Source organism: Argiope bruennichi, chromosome 9 (genome assembly GCF_947563725.1).
Source record: "Argiope bruennichi chromosome 9, qqArgBrue1.1, whole genome shotgun sequence".
NCBI classification, from domain to species: Eukaryota; Metazoa; Arthropoda; class Arachnida; order Araneae; family Araneidae; genus Argiope; species Argiope bruennichi.
In genome coordinates, this window is record NC_079159.1 from 67,090,086 (window position 1) to 67,112,366 (window position 22,281).

A 22,281-nucleotide genomic window follows, 5' to 3' on the forward strand; every position below is an offset into this window, starting at 1 on the left:
GGGAATGTTGGATCGTAAAAGGTTGGATTAGATACAAAGTGTTGGCTTTTATTTTTTTAGATGGGCAGAAGCTGCGGAGGTCTTAGATTATGGATATTAGTTTTGGAAATGGAACAGTGTGGAGCTGATATTGATATTACTTAAGAATTTTTCCATTAGCCAACAAAAAATAAAAATAATTGAGTAAATGTTTATTATGCCCTCGTAGTAATTTTTTTTAGAAAGCAGATTTCTTTTACGACAAATCTGAAAATCTATTCCTTTATCGATTTGTTCTGTTATTTTTACTCTTACTTTTATAGGCTTCATTAAATAATTCGTTTCTTTTGACTAAGATCATAAAACAAGCGAGTATGTTCTACTGACGATTCTCCCGATTGGATCCAATCGGTTTTCTTCATCGATTAGATTCAAAATTTGATACAGATGTAAAATGTTGAATACCAAGTTTTATTTAAACAATTGCATTGTCTGAATTAGTGTATTAAAGAAACCTAAAGAGACATTCAAAAGACAACCATTCCTCTGATCAAGAATTTGATTGAAATGTACGATTTTACAGAAAACTACACAACAAATATCATCTATATAGCTACATTGTACTCAAGAAACCCTATTAATGTGCACTTTCAGAGGCAAACGAACTTCCCATTGATGAATTTCGGCCTAAAATTTGATAGAATTCAATAGTTTTTGGTGTAAAGAAAACGCATAGAATTTCTTTCAATTAGTTCATTGCATGTCTGAGTTGCTGTGTTTGTGACCTTAATTCTTTTTCTTTTTTTAAATTCATGAAGTTCCGAAACGTTAAAATGCAAACAAATCTCAAGGCCGAATTTTGTGTATTATAATTTATGTTTCCAAAGCGGAAAGCAAAAAATAATTAAATTCTTCAAGAGTGTGTTGTTTAAAAAAAAGACAAATCACCTAAGTAGTGGTGAATTTGTGATTAATCAGATTGTATATCTGCCTAGGGCCGCTAGCCAGTGGGAAGTCACAAACAGGCCGATCTAAAGCTGGTGTTACATAAGTTGTCAAATCAACCTGAAAATATGAGAATTATAAAATATTAAGATTGCACTGTGTTTTCTTTGAGTTATTAAATGATTTTTTAAAAATTAAATTTAATTAATTACTTTTTTATTATATAATGGAATAATTATTGTTCACTTAATTGGTTATGAATGATTTAATATCTATAGTTTTATCTAATCTATATTCGAAATACTTTAAAGAAAATGCATTAAACCCTTTGTATTATAAATTTGCTTTATCTTCTCATTAAATGACATTTCATATTTCAGATATTTATCGTTTCAAATGAAATCGGCAGATAATATAAGCTTTGAATGCATATGCTTGTCCAAGATATTTTTGTTTTAGAGTTATTACTTTCAGCGTTGAATGGGTTGAGGTTTTCATATAAAGATTTAAACCTAAAATTCTCTGATTTGATGCACTCCAAAGACATTATTGCATGGTAGGAGAGACATAGCCTGAAAATGAAAAGTTCGTCAATTATTTTCCTCAAAACATATAATACTAAACTATGTACTTTTCGTTTCAGGATCATGTAATTTATACTTTTCGGCGATTGTACTTCATTCACTAAGCGGTGGCATGCAAAAAGATGAGCAGTTATTACGACTTTTAATTCCGCGAATCTGAATTCATCCTTTCGTTAAACGTAAACATTTCCTCTTTTCATCTTTCCTCTCACCCCTTTTTTGACGAAATAAGCCCGTCTTGACACATGCGCAAAAGCTTGGAGGATTTCCGAATCCGAAAATGAACGATAGTGATCATACTCAGAGAATGATTTTATATACATTTGAATTAGGGATTGCAATACCGGACCAAAATTTCAATACCGGTATTCGGTATTTTATAGATCTTAATACCTAGATACCGGTTTTAATACCGGTATTAGAAATTTTAGAAAAAGAAAGAAAACAAGGTGTTTCTTTGTTTTATTTGCCAGTTTTATAAAAGAGTGTAATATCACAAAAAATAATATGGAACTTATAAATTATAACAGTATATAAGGAATCACAAAAAAGTAAAAAAACCACTTATTTATTTAAATCACAAAAAAAAAAAAATGTAAATATCACTATTCAGTCTGTGGTACTAATACAAATTTTTGAAATTTGATCTTAAAAAACATAATGCATCAGTTGTACTGTCATTAAAGCTGAAAAGTAATTTTGTGTAAAAATTACCAGCTGTCGTAAACGCTCTTTCGGCATTTACGTCTACGTTCTTCAGATAGTGATTTGTGCTGTTCTTTCATGATTGCAAAATGAAATTTATTGTTGGATTAGCTGTTAATAAATTAAAATCTCTCCGACATAATGCCTCTATAGTCAGTTTTATTAGAACTGGTATAGTTCTAGATATTAATACGAATTCACTGTCTGAAAAAATTAATTTGCAGGTTTAAGTTGATTATTGCTTTTTGGATTGGATTTCTAAATTTCAAAAACCGTTCCATCATTAGGAGTAAACTGTTCCAAAGTGTCTTAGAATATATTATTGACATATATTCTGTTTTATTTTCAGTTAGTATATATATTTTTAATATGAAATTTTTTGTAGGGGAAAGTTTAAATATCTTAACAATTTTTCGAACTTTATAAATTATAGGAAGCAATTCTTGATGGGTTAATATTTCATCCTCATTAGCAATATCTTCTTCCACAATTACATTGTCATTATCTTCATTGTCAATATCACTCTCAATCTTACTCTCTTCAATGTCGGAATCCGAAGTTTCTATATCCACAATATTTGGATTCTTCTATTCTTTATTTTTTGGTATATTTGGTATTTACTCCTAATTGAAATCCATGAGCAAAGCACAATTGCTGATTTGCACCAATCAACTTTCCAAATTTTTTCATAACTGTTGCTCCATGAGTCGTTATAGATACAATATCTTCTTTCAGGGATAATCCATGTTTCGCTAATTTAGATTTAAGCAATTAACTAAGCCATTAATTAGCTAATTAATTTTGCCAGTTGGGGAGACATAAAAACAAAAACGTATACTATTTTGCTATGTTGGCGATCCCTGTGGAGACAATTAAAAATATTTCTAGTAAATTCCGAAAAACCGGTATTTAAACTTTTGAATACCGGTATTACGAAATTGTAAAATGGCTCAAAATACCGGTATTCGGTATACCGGTATTGCAATCCCTAATTTGAATGCGTTAACTCGGGATAATAGAAAGCGTATAACATCAAGCGGTGTTCATTGCAGTAAAAAGTAATAAAAATATAATAAATCAAAATCTTATTCGATAATCTTACTAGTAAACAGGATAAATTTACATTATAATGCATGTATCTAGACTAGATTTTGCAATAACAGCATCATTTGCCTTTTAAACCAAAGTTTTACTTAATAGCTCCATTCTAGACCGCTTTTTCTAAAACCTCACCTCGCAATTTAAAACAATAAAACCCTGAACTAGTTTTAAAAACTTCTTAAACCTTATTCCCCCGTTGCAGTAATTATCGTTGTCGGCTCGACTTGGAAGATTGCTAAAAAAAAACCTACTCTGTATTTTTACATACACACACAACTTCTTTTATTATTTTTTAATTTTTTTTGTCCTTTAATTTTCGTTCATACGCGAGATTAATAATTATATGTGAAAAAAAGGGATCCACTTTTCCCCTCTCAAAGTCAATTTTCATTAGCAAACGACAACTTTCCACCCCGTCTTTTTTAATTAGCATCATCGAACACGGGGCCTGTCGTCTGCAAACAAAGGAATAGAAGACCCTCCACCACCTTCTTGTAAGGTGGCTAAAAGAGGCCATGTTATTTCCTGATCATATGCGGAAGTACATCGTGCGTGAGCCATGTCACGGAACGGAAATATTTCCTTGATGTATGGCATCGGCGGAGGGAGGGTACAGAAATCGTTTTCATTAACTGGTAAAGAAACGTGATGCTGTTCAATCGATATTTTCCATCGCTTTCAAACATTTGCCTATTACTCGGATGGATACGAGTCTGGATCTTTGAGTACACCAATGTTTTGGAAATAAAACATGAAATCTATAAAATTCAGTAGTTTAATTATGTCTAATTTGGATAATTCATTTTCATCAAAGTTTAGTACCAATATTTTTTAATTTCAATAATCCATTCAATCATTTTGGATAATTCGGTACCTGTTAGTTATAACTGCGACTAAAAAGCGCCAAAGAAAATTTAACCAATTTGGGGATTTTATACAATATATATATTTGCATTTGAGTGTATTTTTATAATTAGGTGGCATTTTTTGTTGGCGCTTTTTAGTTGCTATTAAAACCGAATTGTATCGATAATTCTGATAGGTTAATCATTTTCTTAGAATTGTATTCTTTAAAAAGACAGTTATCTTGGTTGAGTATCATTGATCTTTCATTGGAATAACGTCTCTGAATTGACATAGCGCACTTAAGATTTCTAGAAATACCATATAACTCAAATCGTAAAATAATTTGACAAGAGCTTAGGCTATAACCCTGAAATACCGCCAAATTGGCGGTGGCCTTTCATGAACGGTCAAACTCTCTTCAGTTCATATTGTAACAAACCTATTAAAAAAAATTTCCTTGAAAAGTTTTTACCACTGAAGAAATGCAGGGGAAAAGTTAATTAATGCGATGATAAAATAATAGATATTAATAGAAACGAATCGTTGGCTAACATATATCAACATGGATTTCTGTGGATACATTATTTTGATTCCCTATTTAATGTTTGATTGTTTTAAAAAGGCAATAGAACGTGCATAATCGGGTATGTATAAATTCTTCAATTAATTGAATTGAAATTAGTTATCCTAAACTGATCTCTAAACAATATAAAAGCATGTCAAAAACGCTCTTCCTCCCTAGATCTATTATGATTCCGGATTAAAAATAAATTTTTATATAAATGAAATTAAATTTTTGAAAGCAAAAGCGCCCCATGACTCTTTTTAAAATGAATTTAGTGGATCAAAATTTTTGATTAAGCTAGCCAGAAACACTTCTGCATGAAGCAGGTTTCAAGAAGCTAAACATTTATGAATATTTGAAAGGTATCTTTCTAAAGATTTCAGTTAATATTTTTTTCTTAACCTTCCAGAGGACGTGTCTTCTATACTAACAATAAAAGTCACGCACATGCTATAAATTTTAATAGGTTAATTATTGGGTTGTAATTGGATAAAATTTAATAATTACAATAATTTAAAACAGTTTTTATTTTTAAAAAAATGGAAAAAGTACACTTTTTCTCATTTAATCATCAATCTTAAACACACAAAAAATTTTAAATAAAGAATCAATTAAATGGCTTGGACATGAAATTTCCAATTGCCTAATTAAAATATTTACTATATCTCAACTAAAATTACCAACCAACGAATATTACTATAGCCCACCTAAATATTTACTACATGAAATATTTAATACTGAAATATAGAATTACCCAATTGAGATATACATCTGTAATATAAAGCTGTCGAAACGTTTCAGAAATTTAAAATAATAATAATAATTAAACTTTAGATATAAAAAGCAAAAAAAAGTCAGTTTCATATTCATTTCTTTTGCATCGCAGGACCGCGGTGGCCTAGTGGTACGATTCGTGAGCCGTAGGGTTTCAAGTTCGAGACCCGATTCCACCGAAGAACCGTAATGTAAGGGGGTCTGTTGCACGTTAAGTCCGTCAGAGCCAAACGTCCTCCCACTGGTGTGGCGTAGTGTGGAGAGGGGGGGGTGAGGCTCAGGTATCGTCCTCGTCATTTGATCGTGGTTCAAAATTACAAGGTCCGTCCCAAATTATCCCTAGTGTAATTATCCTAGTGTAGTATTAAGACGGGACGTTAATATAATTAAACTAAACATCTTTTGCATCGTTGCTGTCTGAGCAAATATGTTCTAAATTTTTGGCAAATTTCACATCTAAACTTTTGCACAAGATATTAGTTAATACTCGAATTTATTTTAAAAACGATCTTGTTGGTTTAAAGCAATTAAATTTCATGACATTTTACGTGTATCTTACCATTTTTAAGGTCATGAATATTCTCTTTAAATGAACGAGTCTAAAACACCAACTGAAAAAAAAAATGTACTTCATTAACAATTACACTTCAAAAGAAAATTGTATTCTAATGAAAATAAATGTTCTAAAAAAAACTATTGCAATCTATATTTAACATATTAGAATAAATATTTATTAATCTATAACAGTGAAAAACTATAACAAATAAATAGAAAAAATTTGCAAATGAATATACCAGCTGAAATCAGTACAAAAATGCCATAGATTTAAATAAGAATATTAAAAGTTGTTAAATATTTATATTAAATCGGCTGCACTTTGCTTCCATTAATTGTTTTTTTCTTTATCACTGAATGTATACAAAATCAATTTACATAACATTCTAAAAACACTTTAAGTATGCCATATGAACGAATATATTTTGCTTTATTATCAACTCAATACTTTACAAAAACTTTTTTAATATAAGACTTATAAATGTTAAATTGAAACTTTTAGCATTCTGTCGGTAGGAGATAGAATCAAGATGTTTAAAATGAAATGAAATGAAACGAAACTTGAAGAAAAAAAATAAATATATATATATATATTAAAAGCAGAACGGACCTCCTTTGGACATTGCAAAATATGAGAGCATCTACGACGTTTTTGTAGAAGAATAAGCAATTTCTTTTTTTCTTTTTTGAGGGGGCAGGGGGAGAGGGGTTCTTCTAGAGTTTGGTATATTTCCGACATCTCTAATACTAACAAACCCGAGCGCTGCTTTGAGATGGTAATTCTTCCCTCTTATCAATACCTCTGGCGCATACCAACCACTTGCTCGGGATCCAAGGGTTGGACGGGTGGGATTACGGTAGAAGAATTTTTGACATCCTTGGGAAGTCTGGAATATAAAATTCAGGAAGTTTAAAATAAACTTCAGAAAATTTTTGATGCGGGAGACCTAAGTCTGGATTTGAAAGCTGCCTTGCTGTTAAGCCTGTTTAGAAAACTATAAAGTACAATTACTAAAATTGTTTGTCAAAATGAATGAATGCTTTTTTTGGCTATGAATTAATAAAGAACTAGTTCCCCACTCATATTAATAGTATTCATTTAGAAAGATCAAAAATTTTATAACTAAAATGGAAGTACTATTTTAACGTACAATAATCACAGAGCATTCTAATTGGTTACGTATGCACTGAAAGAGGCAAAATCCGTCCAGTTGTGAAGGCGGGAACTGTAATTAAATTACATTTTGTTATATATCTTGACCATTGATGACATAATTAAACTGTATAAATACTATTTCATTAGAAATAAAAATTGAAAAAATCAGTCCAGAGTCAAGTCAGTGGCAAAGCTAAGGTGATGTCCTGGACAGTCAGGGTGTGACGAGGTTGCTTAGCATTCTTTGGAAGTATTGGATTGCATATTTCAATTTTTTTAAATACGATGTTATAGCTATTGTCGATTTTATCGAAGAAGCGAGTTGAGAGTTTCTTATGAAATTCTTGTAAGGTCGAGATATTCAGATCTCTTTATATGTCTTTATTCCTGAAAAACCATGGCATGTTGCTGCTTTGTCTGTCATAGAATTCTACAATGATAAAAAAAGAAACAAAGCATCTAAATAAAGTTTACGAATACAGCTTCACTCCCTCCCCTATTTCTACATATAGAGGTTATAGGCTTTATATGAATTCATGAATTTTTAGAAATTATATTCATATCTTTTCGTAAATTTATATAATTTTGGCTGAGATGATTTCAAAACAAATTCAACTTATATGCCAAATTTTAAATATATACAGCAATTCTGAAGACATTTAGAATGATAGCAATTACTCATTAAGAAAAGAAAGAGATGAGGTTTCAACTTTATTTGGTAATATATTCTTAATTAAAATTTGAAATAAAGTAAGGAGGAAGTATTCTTCTTAAAATTTCAAAAGATGCCCAAGAATACAGAATATGCATCCATAAATGTAAAGATAAAATATTACTTTAAGTTTTTGAGATATTTCATCCAAACCAAGATGTTTTATTTAAATCAAGGAAATCTCGGGTGGGTTTTTTTTCCACTTAATGAAACCAATAAATATTAATCTGTACGACTTTTCATTGATAAATTCGCCAAATCTCTGCACAAAAGGTAAAAACTACTCCGAATAATGGAAACACAGTCTATCACGTGATCAATTTCATTTCCATTACCGATGAACGAAGAAAAAGAAATAAATAAAACAAATGCTTTTGTTTGTACTAGAATCTTTTTTTTTTTCACTGTTTTCTTTTCTTTTCTTTCTTTTTTTTTCAAAGTCTTTTTCTGCTATTACCTGGTCTTTTTGAAATATTTTTTGTTTTCTTTTCAGAGTAAAAGAGAAAGTATTTTCCAAACCCCGTAATTGCTATTTTTGGAACTATTAGCTTAGTCTAGCGGAGTTTTAGCAATTTTGTTGCTAAAAGAGTTTTCTTGATACTGCTACTTCTTCAGATTTTCTACACAACAAAAGTTTTTTTTCCTTTGATTTTATTCCATTGTTTATTTGGAGTTAATTTATTTTATTCTGAATTAATTATTAGTTGCGCGATTTTTTTGCTTTGTTTTTTCTATTATTAGTTCACAAGAAAAACATTATTAACCTACAAGTAATTATAAAGTAGAACAGCAAAGATTAAAAACTAGAGGAAAAACATAAAAATTATTAAATATCATCTTCAAATTTCGTTTGAAGTTTATTGTGGAGCTGTTCTTGCAGCTTCAAATATGATAAGTAGCTAAAACTAAAACATCTGATTAAAGCTATGTATTGCCATTTAGGATTGGGTGATCCTGTATCAGGTTGATAACACCCAGTTATGTTCAGGCACTGTATCAATCATGTAAAATAAAAGTATCCCACTATTAAGTACACAATATTAACACCGACCAAAAGTATCAGGTACTCTGCATCAATTTTTGAACTCTACCGATATCGATAAATAATCTAGACCTTGTTCATTTCCGATCATGTGATATGATTCATTTGATTGAATAGAATTATTTAATCAACTGATATCATTTAATAGAATAGTTTATCGAATCCTAATTGAATAAATAAATAAAAACACAATAAATACATAAAAGGACCCCAGTATCGGGTACACAAAACTAATACCGACCAAAAGTATCAGGTACTCTGCATCAGTTCTGGAATTTTACCGATATCGATAGATAATCTAGATATTGCTCATTTCCTATCGTGTGATATGATTCACTTGATTGAATAGAATCATTTAATCAACCGGTATCACTTTATCAAATAGTATAGCTATTTTCGGCGGTGTTATAGCACACGTTATATATTTTTAAATTACTTCTATATATTATTTCTTGTTATTAATTTACCTGAATTAAAGTATATTAAACGCATTTTTAAAAAGCCTTTCCTTGCAACGCTTGTTAAGAACAAAATATTTATGGCATTTTTTTGATTAAATGAAATACTAATTTTTATATTTGAAATAGTTTTAAAATAGCTTTTTATTCGAAACAAATAGGCAACTGTAAAACAGAATTATTATTACAATAAGAAACAGATAGCAAATAAGAATTAATCTTTGAACGTGTATAGAATTCTTAAAATAATAAATATAGGTGAACGAGAAATTTGGGTAGAAATAAGTCTTTAAAAAATCTAATGTATATTAATAGAAAATGTTTAATGGACATTAAAAGGGGCCCTTAACTATGTCAAATAAAAAGTATCGGATAATTTTATTGGATATAATCCAATGTTAGTATCACTTTTTACTTGAATCCTCTTTTCAAGAAAGAATGTGTGGTGTTTCACTATCACTGCAATTTTGGCATGATGGTTGGCCAGCAGATTGCTTGATTTTTTTTAAACTGTTTCTTTCCTGATTTGATTAATTCGTTAAACAAGATCTTCTGTAGCGAAAATATTTCGCCCTTTTCTACTTCATAGAGCAGGCAATTCAAAGTCAAGTTATTTTCATCTCATACTTAAAAATGAAATATTGGTTAAGATAACAAAATAATAACTGCAAAGAGATGGGAAGCATCAAATAAAAATTAAAGTCCGTTTTACATCATTGGGAGAGAGAAAAAAGATATAAGAAAATTGTTTCACCGATATGATAATAAATCCCTGAATCTACAGTGACTAAGTCGAAAAGTAGCTGTAGGGCGTCAGGCTCTTTGTGTTATGATGATGATGGTTGCATTCTAGTCAAAAGGCTAGATTAACGAACAATAAACTTATTCAGTATTAAAACATAGCAAAATCAAGACCTTTAAGCTGTACTTCGTAAGAATGCGTATTCATTTGGAGTAAAAGGAGAGTCAATATGTGAAAATGTATGGCGAGTCTGAGATAAATACTCTGATGGGATGACAGTATGTCCTGATTGTCGAATTTAGCCGACACACAACTTGCATTTAACACATTCTGAATTGGCATTAACTTACCATTTTCCTTCGAACAACTTGATTACTTCGTTAAACAAGATTTTCTGTGGTGAAAATCTTGCGTCCTTTTCTCCTTCTTATAGAATAGCCATTGTTTGACTTGATTAACATGTTGCTGCACAATTTTAATTTGACAACCGTGCTCAAAAGCACGTTTTTGTTTTTTCAATTGTTTATGACCACCATGTGAATCTGAGCGTAAGTCGTATGTTTCTAAGTGAAAATTATCACATTTAGTCACAGTTTTTCTATAAAAATTCCTGATGGCTGCAACGGTCATTTGCTCATCGACATCAATTTTCTCTTCTCGGAGCAAATGATGGTTATAGTCGTCATTGGCCTACATATCGCCAAAAATCGGATGGCTATAGCTTTATTGGCGGCACCGTGTTAACTCGTTTAATAAGATTTATTTCGAAAATCTTGCGCCTTTGTTTACCTTCACGGAGAAGAACTCTTTCATGGATTCTCTGAACTGAACTAGATAGAATGACAAAATAATACTCGAAAACAGATGAAGAGTTTTAAAGAAACATTAAGGTCTCCCACACATCACTTGGGGAATAGGAAATTTCGTTTGAAGATGAATTGGCATTCACTACACATAGCCATGATTTGACTTGATTAACTCGTTTAACAAGATTTGTAGCGAAAACATTGTGCCCTTGTCTCCCTTCATAGAGAACTCTTTCATGTTTTATCCGAAATGTAGAACTAGATAGGATGGGATGATAATAATTGGATACATATGAAGAGCTTTAAAGAAACTTTAAGCTCACCATTGGCGAATAGGTCACACCATTGGGGAATAGGATGAGAGAATAGAAAATTATTAGTAGGTTTGGTCTACCGATATGACAAATCCCTGAATCTTCTCCACGGCAATGCCCAAACGTAGCCATGGTTGTACATAACTTTTGGCAATAAATTCAATTTAATGCTCTACTGGACATCCTGAAAGGAAACGCCACTTTTACTTTAACTGATTTGGCAAAAATAAAAGATTAGGCGAAAGATAAAACGTGTTTACACCCATAATTGTTTATTTTTGCTTCTTGAATTTGCCTCTTTAAAAAGGACCAAGAATTGAAGACTTTAACTTTTTCATACGAAATTCTATCTGAAGAGCCTACAAGAACTTTCAAACAATGCCAGACTAAACCAAACCAAAACAAATTAATACACGACAACTCAAAATCCTTTCCACACTATTCCCTCCCCCTCAATTTCAAAAGTGAGGAGTTCCAACATGATCTTAAATGGCAGAGAAGAGTTAAGACAATTGCCACCGGTTAATTTTCGAAGGAGGTGGGGGGAGGGAAGTGAATGTTGATGCGCTCTGACGGCGATCATGAATATTCATGCACTTCTAACTGAATGAGCGAGACGCCCGAGTGTCTGACCAGATGTCTTAATTCGGGGACAGTCGACGTCCGACTCGCGTGGCGTCGGATGTCATCGGTTAGAGCGGCCTGACAGTTCCGGAAGTGATTAAAAGTTAAAAAGATTGTTTTTAAAAAAGACTGAAGGACTTAGTGAGAATACTTGCCATGAAGTCTTTGATGGGCGGCACTAATTATTTAGCGGAGGTGTAGTTTTTCATGGAAAAAAAATGTCTTGACATTGTCAAGTGAAAATTCTTCTGTGGAGTTTGAGAGATATTTGAAATAATTAAAACGATAATTGTTCTCTAATGATATTGAATACGAGTTAAATTTATTTATTTTTTATTTACATTTGCCATTTAATTAATGAAATTCCAAGTATGTTGGACAGCTTCTTTCTCAAATTAAAGGTTTTATTATATAACAATTCGTTCATTTTATAATATATTATAAAATTATATTATTAAAATTAACTATATTATAAATTTTGATTATTAATATATTATTATTATTAAATAATAATTCATTTTATTATAGAACAAAATTTTGCTTTATTTTCACACGAGCCTAAGTGTGAAAATAAAGCAAAAAATGCATCTATTAAATGCATTCGTGTTTGTTGATCAGTAGATTCCTCTTAAAGCACATTTTTCAATTCTTTGTTTTAACTTGAAACTACCCAATAATATCAGTTGACGAATTGACTCGATATTACGCATGCCTATTGCAAAATAGCCGCTATTGGTGACCAGCTTATATGACAGGATTGTTGGCCCTGTTTGAATTCAATTTGTATACATAGTTTGATGTTCATGATTCCCATAATAAAATATTTTTATATCATCAAATTCTAGTATACCTTTAAACAGCGCTTTTTAATAATCATATTAATGTTTAATTTATTGACGGAGTTTAGTCCCATTGCTTCATAGTGTCATTAAAACTAACAGCTTTTCTAATTGCACATTGATTTTCGCTGAACTGTAACTTTACTAGCTGCCTATGATGACCATCTGGTTCACCGGGATTATGGGTTGCATTTAAATTTCATTAAATCCCTTGTATATTATTTACATGAATTCTTCGTCAAAGCGATATTAAAATGCTGCATTAAAGTTGTGCTATTTTATACTTTTGAGCACAGGATCTTTTGAAAGAATCAAGTCCCACAACCTCATAATGCCATTAAAAATTTATATACCGTTAAAAAATTTTATGTGCCATTGAAAAATTGTTTGTTTGTATTTATGCCCCTCCAAAAGAAAATCCATCAACACAACCTAAAAAATAGAATATTACACATTAAATTCAACAAAAATGCTAGATTTGCGCCAAAGATCAATATCTTATAACTATTACTCAACAGTGCCACGAAACTAAAACAAATTACACAACGAAACACACAACTCTCCTATATGGGACTCGGAAAATAAAAATCTGAGTACTTTGTACTTTCACGATATTGCCCCAGGTCTATAGTTTTTTGCTGGGATAACATCTTTATTAGAGTGTATACGAGTTTCGAGATATACGAGTTTCAGATAGACAATTCCCACTGCTTTGAATTATGATACTCATATAGACACAGATGGAAGAACAGATAAAGTTCCCATAAACTGAGTAGGGATAGAAATCTACTATTTTGGAATTGAGACATAACAGTAAATTTTATTCATTTAGCTAGTCCCATATGTGAAGTATTGTGCCCACTGACAAACGGATTTATTCCAAAAAATTAATTTTTCAGATTCAAAAATGTCTAAATAGTGCAGATGTTTTCAAAATCTCGTGGCCGAATTTTATATTTGCAATGCTTCATCTTTCTGTACTTGGCATGAGACAAAATAACCAGCCAGAGTGGTCTTTCCAAAACTTTCCCGCATATCCTCTAATAACGGTGTTATTCTCCTTCCTGTGGGCAAGTCCGCGAATGCCACGAGTGCTCATTTATTTTCAGAGGCCGTTCCACTTTGGGGTGGGGGGAGGTACCTCGTAATTGAGGATGAAAAACTTCCGGCATGGTGATTGGTTCTCGCCACCCCTGTGGGTACACGTAAAGGTGGGTGTCTAATCCTCCCATCGACGACGGGGCGTACTTTCTTTGGAAAGAGTTGTACCGTGGCCGTGGATGGCCCTCGGGACTCAACCACAGCTCCCACCATTGATGCTGTCGCTTTGTTCCGGTCATTCACATGTTTCCGTGTGCCTTCCGGTGGGTTGGAGTAGTCAGTCTGCGATTATGATTATTTTCAGAGGCCCACACATGAGAATTGTAGTCTTCGTTGTACAACCGGTACTTGTGTATTAATTGCATGACATGGGCGAGCAACAGATAGGGAACATCGATCTACGGTGTGAATCAGAATCTGACTCAACCACAGCTCCCACCAGTGATGCTGTCGCTTTGTTCCGGTCATTCACATGTTTTCGTGTGCCTTCCGGTGGGTTGGAGTAGTCAGTCTGCGATTATGATTATTTTCAGAGGCCCACACATGAGAATTGTAGTCTTCGTTGTACAACCGGTACTTGTGTATTAATTGCATGACATGGGCGAGCAACAGATAGGGAACATCGATCTACGGTGTGAATCAGAATCTGACTCAACCACAGCTCCCACCAGTGATGCTGTCGCTTTGTTCCGGTCATTCACATGTTTTCGTGTGCCTTCCGGTGGGTTGGAGTAGTCAGTCTGCGATTATGATTATTTTCAGAGGCCCACACATGAGAATTGTAGTCTTCGTTGTACAACCGGTACTTGTGTATTAATTGCATGACATGGGCGAGCAACAGATAGGGAACATCGATCTACGGTGTGAATCAGAATCTGACTCAACCACAGCTCCCACCAGTGATGCTGTCGCTTTGTTCCGGTCATTCACATGTTTTCGTGTGCCTTCCGGTGGGTTGGAGTAGTCAGTCTGCGATTATGATTATTTTCAGAGGCCCGCACATGAGAATTGTAGTCTTCGTTGTACAACCGGTACTTGTGTATTAATTGCATGACATGGGCGAGCAACAGATAGGGAACATCGATCTACGGTGTGAATCAGAATCTGACTCAACCACAGCTCCCACCATTGATGCTGTCGCTTTGTTCCGGTCATTCACATGTTTTCGTGTGCCTTCCGGTGGGTTGGAGTAGTCAGTCTGCGATTATGATTATTTTCAGAGGCCCACACATGAGAATTGTAGTCTTCGTTGTACAACCGGTACTTGTGTATTAATTGCATGACATGGGCGAGCAACAGATAGGGAACATCGATCTACGGTGTGAATCAGAATCTGACTCAACCACAGCTCCCACCATTGATGCTGTCGCTTTGTTCCGGTCATTCACATGTTTTCGTGTGCCTTCCGGTGGGTTGGAGTAGTCAGTCTGCGATTATGATTATTTTCAGAGGCCCACACATGAGAATTGTAGTCTTCGTTGTACAACCGGTACTTGTGTATTAATTGCATGACATGGGCGAGCAACAGATAGGGAACATCGATCTACGGTGTGAATCTGAATCTGACGTGCAATCTTTGATGATTTAAGCATTGGCGTGCAGTTAATACAAAATTACAAGGAAAGCGAAAATGCATTTTAGATGCCTTTTTTTAGATTGAATGAAACCAAAATATGATATAAAGCTACAGCTATAGTCATGAGATATTAAATTTCATTTATTTGAGACATTGCGTTTTTGAATTACTGCGTGTAAATGCATGCAAATGGACATACGGACGGAGAGTCGACCCGTTGACAGATTTATTTAGAAGTTTGGTAAGAAATCATATTTTAATTAACATATTGTAACCAGATCATATTGTAAATCATATTGTAACTAGAAACATGAATTTCCTCACGCAGTCAGAGGCATGGAGTCATAATGACTCCATTGTTATTTTTCTTTTTTGCCTTTTGTAAAGAGCATTGGTATTTAATTTGGAAACACAATACATTCTGAAAATCATGTAGTTACCAAAAATATGAAAAATATTAACATTAAAAATGTTAAATGTTATAATATTAAATGTTGGAAAGATGTTATCAGAAAAACCTATTCAATCTTTTAGTGAGTATTTACTTCGTTTAGATATTACGGAATTACACTGCTGTTATTAACTGTTGGGATTTAACAAACAAAAATGAAAAATACAGTGTTTTAAAATATTTTTTCTTTATTCTTTTTGTATTATTCAAATTAAAAGCAGATTCAGAGACGTGGAGTCAATGACTCCATAAATAACAACAAAAACTTTGAAAAGGAATACTACGAAAGTGTTCCTACTTAGACTTTTGCCAAAGTACTGGCTGGAAGAACAAAGGCATTGAGGAGATGATTGTATTCAAGAACAAAATGCCACGTGATAATCAGAACTAATAAACAACGCGGAGTCATTTTGATTCCGATCTCCAGTCTCGAGTTAAAGGTTAAATCTGTACCTAATTTTAACTATTTAGTTGTTTATGTTTTGTACTTACTGTATTCACATGTATTCAGTAAGTGAATAAAGTAAGTACAAAACGTAAGATGGAGTTCCTCTCAGATGTATTGGCTCCAAATGTCATAAAAATTTATAAATCTAATATAAAGATCATATATCCAATTTCATCAGCCTAGATCAAAGTATTTTCGTATTATCTTGTTCACTAATAGGCAGACTTAATTCCGAAAATGAAGTTTTAAGATTCAAAAATGTCTGAGCCATGACATATTTCAAAACATGACGGCCGAAATTTTTTAATGGTTATAGCATATTTTCTTTGTATGTTTTACATACGACAAAATAAAAAGTAACATCAACTGCTATTGATTTTCATAAACTTCTGCACTTCATGAAATCTTTTCCCCAGGCATCAACACTCTCCCCCCATAAAGCAACGTGGAACAAGAAAATAACGCACTCACTCCTTCATCAAAAATCGATTAAAATTCTCTTAAAAATTATTAAAAGCAAGCCGCCCCATTGCGAAGTAGAGTTCCGATAGGCTAAATCAGACACGCTTTTGAAAGCAGACAAAAGCTCTTCCGTGGCATAAGAGACTTTCATTCTTTTCGGGCCGTACTTTTGTAGTTTCGGGGGAAATTTCTTGAGGGAGATGGGGGGAAAAAACTTTCTCGCTAGACTTCTCTGGTGCTGTCAATATTTGCTCTCAGCCAGATCAAACACCGTGGTCTGCTCAAAATTCAAGCTTCGCTGTACCGACGTTTAGGTTTGTAGATGAGCTTTGGCGACGGGAAATGGGCGCCAATGGAAAAGACTGGTTGATGGGGCGTAAATTGTAAGATGTCGTAAGAAAAAAAAAAAGAAAATGTAAATGTAAATTCAAATTTTACCAACCCATAACTGGAGACAAGAATTTCCTCACGCGGCCAGAGACATGGAGTCATTTTAACTCCATGGTTTTTTTTCTTTTTTGCCTTTTGTAAAGAGCATTGGAATTTATTTTAGGAACACAACACATTATGGAAATAATGCTATTGCCGAAAATATGAAAAATATTAATATTAAAATTTTAAACGTTATAATATTGAATGTGGGAAAGATGTTATAAGAAAAACCTAAACAATTTTTAATGAGTATTTTCTTCGTTTAGATATTACGGAATTATACTAATGTTAGTAACAGATAGAATTTGAAAAGTAGAAATGAAAAATACAATATTTAAAAATATTATTTTAGGAATATTTCTTTATTCTTTTTACATTATTCAAATTAAATGCAGTTTCAGGGACATGGAGTCAATGACTCCATAAATAGCAACAGAAATTGAAAAAGAATAACTCGATTATACGCACGTGGTCATACTTGGACTTTTACCAACATACTGCTTTCAGAACAACTTGAAGGTACTAAGAAGATAATTGTATTCAAAGACAAAATAGCACTTCATAATCAGAGCTAATAAACAACGCGGAGTCATTTTGACTCCTGTCTCCAGTTACGAGTTAATATAGTATGCCCCTTCCATACATGAAAAGTCTCTATACATCGAAGCATTTTAAAGAATTTTCTATTTTCAACAGGAAATAAGTTTTTGTATATCGTCTAATATTTATAATCATCGAAAAACATTTCATTTAAAGTAGGTACTGTTAGAAACTCGATTTTTGTCGATAAATATCAAATATTTTTTATTCAATATCTTAACTCAGAAGACCAGCATATTAGCCAAGAATATTGGTTATATTTGATTCCAGATAAATATTTTAGATACAACTTCATGTTCACGATTCCACCAAATTGTTTGACATTAAATTTTAATTATGCTTATTGTGTGCATGATATTTCCCTAAGGTCCCATGGCATCATAACTCAGTTAATAATATGATTATCTGATTCATCTATCTTTTCAGTTTCGAGATAGACTGTGAATTAACTTTTCTATCTATATAGTAAACTGCACATATTAAACAAAATCTTTCTTCTTTAGTTTTCAACAATAGAAAAATCTAGCATGATTAAATATTTAGTGAAACAATGAAAACGGTTTGAATTTCAGTGTAATAATCTATTGTTGGAATACGAAAAAAAAGTGTTTGAAAATTGCCAAAATACAAGAAAAATTTACATGACTATTAAATTAGTCTCTTTAAAAAAGACATTTTTTTTTTAATTTTGAAATGTTGTAAAAAAATTTGTTAATATAATAATGATGTAGTAATGTAATAATGATAATGATTTCAAAAGTTGTCACTGCAAAATTCACAAATTCGGCTTAATATTTAATTAAAATGCTAATTAAATTCTTTAAAAAGTCGCTCCGAAGTACGCATTTCCAATTTCAAAATATGTGTACCAAATTTGGTAGCTGAAGGTTAAACGGCAGGCTTGTTGAACGATAACACACATTCATCTTTATTATAAGTAGAGATAGACCACTAAGAAAAGAAAAGTTTTCTCTTTAAAATAATTTAAATATTGTTTCTGAATTTATCAGTTAGGAAATTACATTTGTTTTTATACTTGTATTTAATAAAATTTTGAATGTTATTTTTCAACCTTTTAAATATTTTCTCATTCTAAATTTTGATAAAATCGTCTTACGAAAAACCAAATAGGTATAACCCTTTTGCATATTTTTTTGTTTAAATTTGGTACGATAATTTCTCATTGTGTTTCTGCAATTGCAGAACAACAGGATAAGCAATTTGATCTTTTAAAAGAATTTTATCCATTTAAATGTTCAGAAAACAAAATAAAACATTAAGCATAACATTTTTTTAAAAAATTAAATCGGAGGCTGCGAAGGATATAAAACTGGTATTATTGAAGAATGTAATGAAAATATTTTTAAAATGCCATAAAATTATTTATTTTTCAAAATGCCATAAAATTATTTATTTTTCAAAATGCCATAAAATTATTTATTTTTCAAAATGCCATAAAAATTTTTATTTTTCAAAATGCCATAAAATTATTTATTTTTCAAAATGCCATAAAAATATTTTTGTACGATAATATTTTCTGAAATTGAATTATATGAATTCTGAATATGAATTATTGAAGCACAATGTTAAAATTTCATTTTTTTTAAAAATCATATTAAGGATTTGGTAAAATCCCTCTTTTTATACAGAATCTATACTCAAGAATCAAATGCATGCCAAATTTGGCTCTCTAGGATAAATGAGAGAGGAATTTGTGCCAATTTTTGCATTATACATATCATAATTTATACATAATATGTCAGTCTATAAATATTATGATCATAAAACATCTCAATCACTTCCCAATTAATGTTTATATGACCTGAATATTCTTAATAGATTAATGGACTCGGATCATGCCACATCGCAAACACATGACAAATGTAACTGAGCATGTCCTTTAACTACAATTTGCTTTACAGTTTTCCTCGTGCAAAATGTTAATGAATTCAGTATTTAATAAAGCGTGGTGTATCCCACGTGTTTCACGTGAGCAAACAATAGTGAATATGCGCATTTTATAGCCCTAGATTAAGCCCTATCATTATTCGGTCCAACTATAAATAAAATAATAATTGAATTTGTAAGAATAAACATTTTTTTTTATTCATTATATTTTAAAACTGACATCCAGTTTGCACAAAATATTAAAATAATGTTATGTGTTTATAAATAATGTAATAACAATGTAAACACAGTGAAATTTTTCGGAATCCGATCAATTATACTTTATAAAGTGTTAATATATTCTTAATAATGTATCATTACAATTCTTTTTACTAATTTATTTATTTAGCTATTAAAAACAAGTTTCAGGTCGATCTACCTGCATTCTCTTCTCAAATTAGCTGGCCTAAGCAGCTTCTTACTAGCGTCAAAAGTCAACTAATCAAAAAAATTATTAGTGCCAATATTTTCAAAAGCCTCAGTTTGGCGAAATAAGAAATTTCATATCCAGAGATGACATGCCAAATATGTCACCTTCCATCGTAACGCGTATTACACAGCTGGGGGCCCAAATTATCCAGGGACTTTAAAATTCAACTCCCGAGCCATTCGACGCACATACATAATCTCAAGAATCAGCCTCTGCACACACTGACACACAAAAGCTATTGTGCCCTCTCTCCGTAAACATCGCCTATTCAATTTCGCCCAAGATATAACACCGTCGCCAACAATCCCATTGAAAACACTGTTTGCCCAAAGAAATTCACTGGCGCGCTAATGCCTCGAAAAACGCTAATTACTTGGTTGGATCCAAAAGACTTGGCTAATAATAAACAGCGCTGAATGACTCGGGAGATTCATTTCAATAGCTCCGCTTTTGGATAAATATACATTTTTCTTTCTTTTTTCTTTCCCTTTCTTTTCTTTTTCATGGAAGCTGGTCCTCCAGTAGCGGAACTCGATGGTATTAAATAGCATATTGCGGGGGATGGTGTAATTTGCATATTTCAATTTAATCGCTGTAGCCCGTTTTTCCAATCACGTTTTGGGGAACAACGACATTAAAGGACGTGTTTTTGGATGGATAGTTTTGGACAGCAGAAGAGTAAAAATGGTTAATTGTTTTCTGCAGATTGGGTTTTTAAATCATTTCAGACACGGATAGAATGGTGGACTGGTAACGTGCATGACAATCTAGATTTGGGTTTCTTTTCAGTTTGGTAACATGGCGTTAAGTTTGAGTTATTATCCCGTGCTGGGATTGGCAATTTCGAAGAAGCATTCTAGTGAAGAAAACTTGGCAGAAAACTAGAGCTAATTAAATTGAAAAGTTCGGAATATAATTTAATTTTTTTGGCGAGATTAGACTCGATGAATTAGAAACCACGTAACTGGCGACTGATAAACTACGCGTTTTCAGTTATGAAATTGAAATGAACTATGTTTAATTTAACTTTCTACAAATTTTGTCATTTAAAAATGATGCGACTTGAATCGAACACTTGAGTTATAATTGTAAATTGATGATACTTGAGAAGGATGAGTAAGAATCTATTGATGACTCATGGGGAAAAAAACCCTTTAAAAACTTATTTTTTTCCTTTTTTTAAGCTTTATTTATCTTTAAACATTACTACCCAATTGTTTTTAGTAGAATATCGTTGCGAATTGGATTAATTTATTTCAATTTAATCGTTGCGGTTCGATTATAGTATCTTGTTTTTGCCCATTACTAAGGACATGTTGTTTAATTAGATAGATTCATAGTATGGAAGATGAAAATATGTTTGTTGCTCTTGCAAATTCTCTTATAGAATGATGTTCTTAAATTTTTCTGACACTGACGGCTGAAATTATAGAATCTTTGAATCTTATAAATTCTTGCTGCAATTGATAAGTTTGAAGAGTGGCCAAAAAGGTGATAATTAAAATAATATCAAATAAAATAAAGAACAATAATACTCGAAATTGAAATACAATTTGATTTGTTGAAGTAGAGTTGGGAACATTGTTTAAATGTATATAAAAGTTAATGAAAAACTCAATTCCTTTTTGCATTGTAACTAACAGAAAATATCGGCAACTTAGTTTTAACAACGTCTTCTCGGAAAGATGCTAATTACAATACTTCAGTGCTGCATGATATAAGTAATAATATCAAATTAACTGACAACAGTACAACAGACAACTGACAACAGTAAACTGGTCAAGAATTCTTTATTCATTAGGTTTCAAAACATGTTAATTCAAATAGGAATGTAATTCAAAACGAGTATATATTCAGGCGATGCCATAATCACAATAAAAATATGGATATTTATTTCATAAAATATCTTGCGTCATTGAGATATTCGTTTGAGTACTGGTGCCAATGACTGACCAAAGAGGTCTTCTTGAATCTTGGGAAATTTAACTGAAAAGCACTTTTTTAAATCTGGCTATGGAAACCACTCAGAATAAGGACTAGAAGGGAATCATTAAGAATTTTGACTGATTGTGATGTTATATTAAGAG